Here is a 10,237-nt window from a genome sequence, read left to right on the forward strand (position 1 = left end):
TACTGGACCCAGATGGCTCTGGAGGAGAAAGTGAGATAAGTGATAATGATTTTAATAATGATTTTAATCTTTTGTTGGTTCCTTTCTTTTTATTTATTTATTTCTAACTTTATTCTGCACTTTAGTAATCTAAGCTGGAAGAGAGAATATAAACCTTTTGAGGACAGGGGTGGTTTCATATTTATTTCTGTAAAGTGAATGGTACGGCCAGAAAATTTAAAAGAATGAGATGTTTCTCTTGCTAATGTATAGATTGTGAAGAGTTTCATAAGATGTGGGAATGGGATAATCTTTAAAATGGAGAAAGTTGTTCTTTCTGGTCTCCACCTTCACTATGATGGAAGCAGAACTAGCATGGCTGAATCATCACCATGTAGCTTTTAGTCCGTGCACAGACTCTGCACACTCTCGAATTGATGGGGCAGGAGATGTTTGCCCAGATCAAGGCTCATATGTTGTTCCCAGAGGGTGTCACTCTGGAAGATCAGGTCCTGCTGCCCTGTCCTCTGGAGGATGAAGCCATCCTGTGGTAGTGTGAGGAGGAGCCTCTGTCCACTCTGGAAGTGGCTGGCTGGATGCTGGAAATTACATGGCCCTCTGGCCAGAGCTGGAAAAGTGAAGGATCAGGCCCCCAACATGGCCAAGCAGGAGAAGAAGAAAAAGAGTGGACCTTCTAAGAGGAGGATGCAGTACAAATGACACTTTGTCAATATAGTGACCAATTGGTAAGAAGAAGGGTCCCAATGTCCACTCCTAACCCTGTGGTAATTTCCATCTGTCCCCATTAAAGCTGCTATGACTAAAAATAAAATAAAATAAAATGGAGAAAGTCAGAGCTGTGATGGTTCTTAGAACACAGAATGTCAGAGCCTGGAGAACCCTTAGAACACAGGATGTCAATGTTCTTGACAAATGGTCATCCAACCATTGATACACCTCCAGAGACAGGGGATGCACTAACTTAGGAAGCAGCTTGTTTCACTTATGAATAGCCATGATCATTAGGAAGGTGTGATCTATAGCAAATCACTATCTGCCTCTTGGCAACTGCTGTTTACCCTTTCTTGTTCTATACTCTGAGTCCAAGCAAAATAAACTCAATTCCTCTTCTTCATCCTGTTTCTTTAAAGTCTTCCTTTCCTTAGACTGAACATTAACACTTGTCCAATTGGTCTTTGTATAGTCTAAAATCCTCTCATTTTCTTGGCCACCCTGGATATCGTCTAGTTTGTCAGTGACTCCTTTGAAATGTGACATCTAGAAGTGACTCACATTCTCGATCTAATCTGACCAGAGTAACATGAACCTGAGCTGTCTCCTCCTCCTTCCTTGCTCCTCTACCATTCGCATAACCCAAGATGCAATTGACTTTTTTGGTTATTATATCTTAGCTGACTGATACTGGGACTAAAGGCCTCCAAAACTCCTCCTTCCCTTTCATGTAAATTGTTGTCTACCCATTTCTACCTCTGTTCTATCAATTGTGCAAGTGAATTTTTGAACCAAGTACAGAATTTACACTCATCTTAATTTCTCTAAATATCACTTCATAGCTTCTGCTTATAATTCTAGTCTGGTGAGGTCTTTCTGGATTATGGTTCTATTTTCCAGTATGTAATCCATCCTTTCTGACTTCAAGTCAGTTGTAGAGTTGACAGATGTAATATCCCAGGCTTTAGGATGGCTTCATAGAGGACCATGAGAAACCAAGGGGCTGCCACTACATCTGCTTTGATGTGACAAAGCGATATCTTTGCTACATCATGACATCCCAGGTTTTTTGATCCCACTGAGCATAATGGGAGTTGGCAGGGGTGGAAACAGTACCTTTGGTGGAGAGAAGAATGCTCATAGTCGGTCTGTATGCATAGAATATTATGGACGTTTATATTGGACTAACAGACTGAGCAGCGGTTAGTTGATGGCAGAGAAACATGTCCCATTGGGTTCCAGCAAGTTCAAAGGGGATTTGGGTCACAAGTATCAGATTGAAAAAAGATTAAGAAATGCTGAGCCAAAAAGTAGCATCAGAAAGGTCCATGAAAGCAAATTTGTTCACCTTCTCCAATATCAGCACTTGTGTTTTCTCATCTATTTTCTCATTTATATTCACAACCGGTCTGAGATTTCTTTCAAAGATGGGGCAACCACGGCCTAGAGAATTTAAATGATTTGCCAGATGTAACATAGAAACTGCGTAGTCAAAATAAATTCCCAACATTCTTTCTAGGACAGGGTATAATGGTGTAATGGAAGGAATCCTGGTGTAAGATAGAGGAAACTCAGGTCTTGGGTCTCTGGTTATGAGAGCAGGAGGTGGAGTGGAGGCATCATGAAGGAATCATGGTATAGAGAATGGAAAGCTTATCTTGAAATCAGGAAACTCCAGTTTGAAACCAACTTCAGACACTTCTTAGCTGTGTCACTATGAGCTTAAGCCATTTACATTCTTTCAGGCTCTCAATTTCTTCATCTGTGAAATGGGGATAATGCGAGAATCTACCTTACAGTATTTGTTGGGAAGATAAAAAGGAAATAATTCTATGACTTGCTTCATAAACTTTGAAATTGCAATGGAAATATTGGATATTATTGTTAGCCCTCTCTGCGTCTCAGTTAGCATATCTGCTAAATGTTGGGGTTAGAATTTCTTCTTTGTTCTCTGAATTGAACTCTGGATTCTTCTAAATCATTAATCCACAGTCTTATTTCTGGTCCACAGACACAGTGAGGAGCTGATGATGTCATAGGTCAGTCATTACTCATGAACAAACAGAAATCTCTGCTTCCCTATGTTCTACTTGCCTCTCCCCTTCTCTGGAATTCAACTATTAGATGAATAAAGATACAAAAGAATGACCTCCATCTGGTTCCCCTCTCACTGGCCTTTCTCTTCCTCCCCTCCCTATTGCTAAATAGATTATATAGGAAGATATTATTTCCAATTTCATCTGTAAAATGGGGATAATACTTGAATTATTTGCAGATTAGTGAACTTCATGAGGTTGCTATGAGAATCAAATGAGGTAACATATATGAGAAAAATGGAAAACTATCAGGTTCTATTTTCATGAGATAAGTCCTTCCTAAAAGTATCCTCTAATAAATAGCACACAGGGCTTGTTTCACTCAGCATCACTTCATGAAAATCTTTCCAGGCCTTTCTAAAAGGAGCTTGTTTATCATTTTAATAGAACAATAATATTCCATTATCTTCATATACCACAACTTATTTAGCGATTCCTCAATTGATGGGCATCCTCAGGTTCCATTTTTTTTGCTGCCACAAAAAGAGTTGCTACAAATATTTTTTGCACACGTGGGTTCTTTTCCCTCTTTGCTGGGTCGAAGAATTCACAGTTTGATAGTCTTTTGGGCATAGTTCCAGATTTTCTCCAGAATGGTTGGATCATTTCACAACTTCAGCAACAATGAATTAATATCCTAGTTTCCCCACATCCCATCCAATATTTATCATTATCCTTTCCTGTCATCTTAACCAATCTGAGAGGTAATCAATAGTGATTTAGAGCATTTTTTCATATGCTTTTTTCATAGATGGTTTTAATTTCATCATCTGAAAATTGTCTGTTCCTTTGACCTTTTGTCTGATCTTTGACCATTTATCATTTGGGGAATCAATTGGGAAATGACTTATATTCTTATAAATTTGACACAGTTCTTTGTATATTTTAGAAATGAGACCTTTATCAAAAACACTGCCTGTAAAGATTTTTTCCCAACTTGTACTTCCCTTTTAATCTTGCTTCTGTTAGCTTTGTGCAATTAAAAAAAAAATTAATGTAATCAAAATTGTCCATTTTGCCTTTCATAATGTTCTTCTTTGGTCATAAATTCCTCCCTTTAAGGAGCTCATTTTCTAATGTAAGGGACTAAACACATTGAAAGTTTCAGCTGCAAATTTGATGAAAAGTCCTATTGGTCCTCAATAAAGTGACAAAGCAGATAATGATGTCTTTTCTTCAGTGTTATCTTTACTGATCTCAGTTTGTGATATTATTTCACAGTACCAAGAACTTGGATGACAAGGACTTTCTTTTTTGGGTCTTCAATAGCTGTGGCCATAGCTAAAAGAAGAGTTACCCAGCTGCATTTCCACAAGGGTTTTTTCCAGGATGATGCATGAAAATACTGGGCTAGAAGTACTGGTACTTCCAAGCACTGGGGTTCAAGGTCCTGGGCTTTCTTCATTAGGATCTGAGGGGATATGAAAGTCAAGGTGTTGATAGGGGTTTGACTTGGGCAGAAAATATTGCTACCTCCCTCTCTCTGAGTGTCTTACTGCTTCAACTAGTAGTGTAGCACCATCCCCTGTATCTTCACTATCATTAGTCATTATCATCATTATCCTTTGATATTTCAAGTAATTTCAGTGATGTGAGTATTCCCATTGCCAAGACAGATTCAAGTCCTTTATACCTAAATACACAGTAGTAGAACGTGGCTGAAAAAATTCATCTGGAAAAATGGTAAAAGCTGAGCAGGAGTGTTTCCTGATTAATTTGATTGGAAGGTGAATCCTCATTCAGGACTTTTGATTGAATCTCTCTATAGAAAAGTGGTTTTTAATCTGGAATAAATAGTTGGATCTTAGGGAATCTATAAAATTAAGTGACAAAAGTAATTACATCTTTGTTTCAGTATATGTATAATATAATGTAATATAATAATATGTTTCCTTTATAATCCTTTGTATTTTATTTTAATGAACTTAAAAATTGTGTTTGGAGAAGGGATTGATGAATTTCATGAAGCTACTAAAGAGGCCCATGGCTTAAAAATGTTAAGAATTTTTGCTAGAGAGGATATAGACGTAGTCATCAGAATTTGGTTGAGGGGACTGAGAACGTCTGACATTATTCTAGTAACTGGGACTGTACCCAAATACAAGATAAATAAATTGGTTAAGTCAGAAACCTGGAAAAACAGGTTTTTTTTTTTTGGGGGGGGGAGGACTTACTCCTTTATAATGACCTACAAAAGAGAATTTAACAGATGGTACTCTGTCCTTTCTTCCTCCCCACCTTTTCTCATGTTTTTCTACTGAAAGAATTCTGAAAGTGTGACAGGTGGGATATGTGGGAGAAGAATGAAAATTGCATCAGTTGATTGTGGACTGTGGATATCCCTCCATGAGTTTCCTAGATATGTTTATGAACTCCCTCAAGTCCTTTGTATTTTGGGTGTTTTTCAAAGAATAAAATAAAGTTAATAATGAGGGGTAGCATTTATATAGCAATTTACAAATTCTGCAAAGCCTTGTATTATCTCATTTGGTCTTTGTAACAAATAGAGAGATTCAGGGATTTGTCTGTTCCCCTAAGTGTGTGAGGCAGGATTTGAATTTAGATCTTCCTCTGTATCTGATAAATATATATCACCTTGAAAGTTTGTTTGGGATTTGAAGACCATTCCTCCCACTCCTGCCCTATATTTGTGGAAACTTAGAAATGAGGTATATTTGGGGATTGATCAGAGTAAATTCTGATTAAAGAGTATGGAGACATAATAATGTTGATTGTCCCTAGGATTCATACTGAGAGCTTTGGGGCCAGTGTAATGGATTAGATATCATCCTGTGGATAATCTTGTGATAACTCCCTGATCTTAATAGTTATGCTAGGCATAAAGTCCATAATTTAAAAAGAACATTGATCATCTAAGAGGATATAAGAGTTGTAGTTAAGTAATTTGAGTTATATTTGGATTCTTTCACTTCTTTACTTTGTATAACTCTTGCCTAGCATACTTCTTGGCACTTAGTAAGTGCTTAATAGACATTTATTGATTGATTGATTGAAGAACATCAAGAGGAAGGGAAAAGGAAAATATTGGGCCTTGGGTTTAAGCCATATGAAGATAGCTGAAAGACCTGGGGATATTTAACCTTGAGAGGAGAATACTCAGAAGGGACACACTCGCTTGTCTTTGAGAAATTTAAGGGGCATCTCACAGAAAAGGGTGTAAACCTACTCTTTTTGGGCCCAGAAAGAAGAACTAGGAACAACATGCAAAAATTTCAAAGAAGCAACTTTAGTCTTGATATCAGGAAAAACTTCCTCAATCATTAGAGTCATCCAAAAGTGGGATGGGGCTACCTTGGGAAGAATTGAGGTCATCCTTGTTGGAAGTACTCAGGCAAGCTGGGTGGTTCTCTGGGGTATGTTATATTGGGGATCCTTTTTTCCTGATATTTTCTGATATTGATAAGGACTCCCAAGTTCCCTTACAATTCTGAAGTTTGGTGAATCTGGAGTTCTATGTTTCCATCGCTAGTCTCACACCCAAAGTATAAATGAACGAAAGCTGGTCCTGAGTGAGCAAAACTAGAGTTGGCTTCCAGGCCCCTCTCCCAGGATTTTCTAGTATGGAAGGAACTGATTTACCGACATAGCCTTGAGGAACTCAGGGTGTTCTCCACATCAGGAGGAGGCAACAGCATCAGATTTTATCAGGTAGATTATACTAATGATTGCCTCTGTGGCCACGTATGCGCTGTGGAAACCAAACGGGAAAGCAACAGATGGTATTGCATTTGCTCTTACTTTGCTAAGTTATTTAATTCTGGACCAAACACCACTAGCAACATCTATCCTAGGAATCCAGGGGAGGAATAATAATGACAATAATTAATATCCCAATAAAGGGGAGGTGATTTCAAGCACATCTGCCAAGAATACTTCCTAATGGATTTTGTCGACTGGGACTCTGGGGCCCATTTAATCCCATCATCTCTCCTGGGGGCAGTCAGGCAGCGGGAATCCCTTGAGACAGTTTTACAGCTGTTAAATTAACAGCCATCAGCAGGCGAGAAGCTGGCAGAAATCAGAATCTGGACATTGTCCTGGTTCCCTCTTCTCTCCTCTCCTTCTCCCCCTCTGCCCTCCCAATTCTGGTTGTGTGTATAGGGGTAGGGAAGCAGGGAGGGATAAAGGGGAGAGGAAGAATTAAAAGGGAGCATGCCTCCAGCAGAGTCTTTGAGGAGATTCCCTGAGGGTATTGATCTAGTCTCTTTAGTTCTCAGCCCTGCTTGGGAGAAGAGATGGGCCCCTAACAGATTGCCAGCTAATGAGGCATTGCCAATATCTTGCCCGAAGCCTCCAGGGCTCTGGGACCCTGGCATGGTAGCTGTAGTTGGAGGGAGGGAGATGGGGATACCTCCCAAGGAACGGGTATGGCTGCCAGACCCCAGGAATGGAGAGGAAGCCAAAGAGGAGACGGCTTAAATGGTTCACTGGAAAAGAAAAACCAGAAGCAGGCTCAAGAAAATTTCACTGCCATGGAGCAGAATGAGTGGATTGAGAAACAAACAGTTCATATTTGCAGACTTGAAATTTGCAGGGGGCAAGTTGGACTTTGTTCCAGGATCTGTCTTTCTCTGTCTCTCTGTCTCTGTCCCCACCTCCCCCCGTCTTTGACTCTGTATCTTTGTGTCTCTCTGGGTGAATCTCCCTGATTTGGTCTGTCTATCTGTCTCTCTCTCTGTTTCTCCTTTCTTTCTCTCTGTCTTTCACTTTCTCTCTGCCTCTGTCTATCTGTCTGTGTCTGTGTTGGTGTCTTTCTCAGCTTCTCTGTCTGTCTTTTTGTCTTTCTGTCTCTTTCCCCTTCCCTCTCCCTATTTCTCTCTCCCTCTCTTTCTCCTCTTTTCCCATCCTTCCCTCCCCCCTCCCTTTCTTTCTCTTTCTTACTCCTTTCCTCCCTCTCCCTTTCTTTGTGTCTCTCTCCTTTCTTCCCTATCTCCCCTTCTCTCTTTCCTTTCCTCCTCACCTCTTTTTCTTTCTCCCTTCCCTCTCCCCCTCTGTCTCTGTCTTTCCCTGTCTTTCTCTGCCTCTGTCTGCCTCTCTTTTTCTGTCTTCCTCTCTGTTTATGCTTGAGTTTTATCCTTGGTTTGGCTTGCCTCCAAACCTTCTACTGCAGTCAAAGTTCAAATCCTACTTCTGATATTCACTGCCTACATTCCCTTGAGCAAACCATATAGTAGCCGAGGGCATTGGTTTCTTCACCTGTAAAATGATGGGGGCTGGATCAGTCAGCAAATATTTCTTTAATGCCCATCAGTCAATAAGCATTAGATAGCCTATTATGTCCCAGATACAGTGCTAAGTTCTGTTATATAAATAAAAAAAAGGACAGGCAGTAACTCCAGGTTACTCCTGGAATAAGGAGGTCTTAAGTTAAAATCTGGCCTCAGATCTTCATAGCTGTATGACCCTGGGCAAGTCACTTAACTGTAATTGCCTCAGTTTCCTAATCTGTAAAAAAGGAGTTGGATTAAAAAATTAGCAAACCTGCTTCCTAGCTGTGTGACCCTGGGCAAATCACTCAAACCCTAATTGCCTCAGTTTCCTCATCTGTTAAAAAAATGATAAACCACTCTAGTATCTTTGCCAAGAAAACCCCAGATGGGGTCAGGAAGGGACTGACATGACTGAACAACAACAAAAATAGAGATAGTTCCTGCCCTTGGGGAATTACCTTCTAAAATGCAAAAAAAGAAAGAGAAAAAAGGAAGAGAGAAGGGAAGTCATCTGATGTGGTAATACAGTGGAGTTCAGTTGGGTAGGAGATGAAGAGATGTCTAATCTGGGCTCCCTCCCTAAATGGAGACTCTGGAGAGTCTCCCTACTTCCAATCAGAGGGCTCCTAGGAGCAGAGGGGACTGCAAGAAAGAGTGTGTTACCAGCCTGATGTGATCTCACAGTCCCTTATGGAGAAATCCAAAGGAAATCCAAAGACAAAATAGACAACTTCTGTTTGCCTCAGTTTCTTCATCAGTTAATCAACTGTGATGGACTTGGCTTTTCTCAACAATATGGTAATTCAAAGTAATTCCAATAGACTTGGGATGGGAAATACCATCTATTTCCAGGGAGAGAACTATGGAGACTCAATGTGGATAGAAATATTTTCACCTTTTTTGTTTGTTTGTTTTTTCTTTGTCATTTTTATTTTTCCTTTTGGTGCGATTTTTCTTGTACAACATGATGAATATGGAAATGTTTAAAATAGTCGCACATATTTAACCTATAACAGATCACTTGCTGTTTTAGGGAGGGAGAAAAAATGAATGTTGAAAAATATTTTTACATGTATTTGGGAAAAAAATTGAAAAAAATATTCTTAAAATGGGGATCATAATAGCATCGGAGCTGTGAAAATTAAATAAGATTATAATTATAAAACACTTAGCAAGTGTCTGGCATCTAGTAAACACTATATACATATTATTGTTATTATTATTATTAATTATTATTGGATTGAGTCAAGATGCAGTTTGGAATCAGAGACCTTACTTCTGATATTTATTGTGTGGCCTTCAGCAAATCCATTCATCTCCCTGGGCCTTTATTTGCTCACCTGCAAAATGAAGGGAACACCCTTCCAGTTCTTCATCTGGGTCCTTCTATCATCTCCCCTAAGGTAACTACAAGACAAGGGAGAAAATACTCCCTCTACAGCTGTCTCAGAGAGTGGAGTACTTCACTGTGTTATTTATTCTCTGGACAAAACATTCCATCTTTATGGGCCTCAGTTTCCTGTTCTGTAAAATGAGAGGGTTGGGATAGAAGACCCTATTAGGGACAGATCCTCCCCTAGTGGTAGACAGTGGTAGGAGTCCCCTCAAATCATAGTGATTGGATAATAATGGAGAGTTCTCCAGTGTCTCCTCCAGGTCTGGGATCTAGGATTCCATCATTATCTCTTGTACTTAAGACTGGTGGTGGGGGTAAAACTGGGCCAGGGGATGACCTGTAGTGATGAAGAACCTTTAGTCTGTGAGAAGGGGGCACTGAGTGCTTGCCTCTGATAAATCCCCCTTCCTTGCTTCTCTCCTCAGCAGCCCAGCCCTCCCTATCTCCTCCAATACCCAGCCCATGCTCTTTCCACTGGGCCCCAAGGTCCCTCATGGTGACATTTAAAAATGAGGAATCCAAACTTTCTTTGCTTTTAAGACCTTCCTGCAAATTGAAACCATAGCTGTGATTGAAAAAGTACTGTGGGTACCCACCTCGCAATGATTTCTCGCAAGGGTCCTAATGACTGGAACACCTTCAAATTTATTTGCAATCGATTCGTCATGTTCCAGCTCAGGCTGAAACAGGCTGGTCAGGAACTGCCAAAAAAGAGAAGTGCAAAATCAGCTCTGGGATGGTGGCAAGGGTCCTAAAATAGACGGACCTTGTGCCATGTCAGAAAAAATAGGGGGATCCTAGAG

The 10,237-nt window shown here is 40.0% G+C and overlaps 1 pseudogene; it reads left to right on the plus strand.

Moving 5' to 3' along the window:
• The first annotated feature begins 371 nt into the window (after positions 1-371).
• LOC100920116 lies at positions 372-820 on the plus strand (annotated as a pseudogene).
• Positions 821-10,237: the final 9,417 nt, after the last annotated feature.

Source organism: Sarcophilus harrisii, chromosome 3, assembly GCF_902635505.1.
Source record: "Sarcophilus harrisii chromosome 3, mSarHar1.11, whole genome shotgun sequence".
Taxonomy (NCBI): domain Eukaryota; kingdom Metazoa; phylum Chordata; class Mammalia; order Dasyuromorphia; family Dasyuridae; genus Sarcophilus; species Sarcophilus harrisii.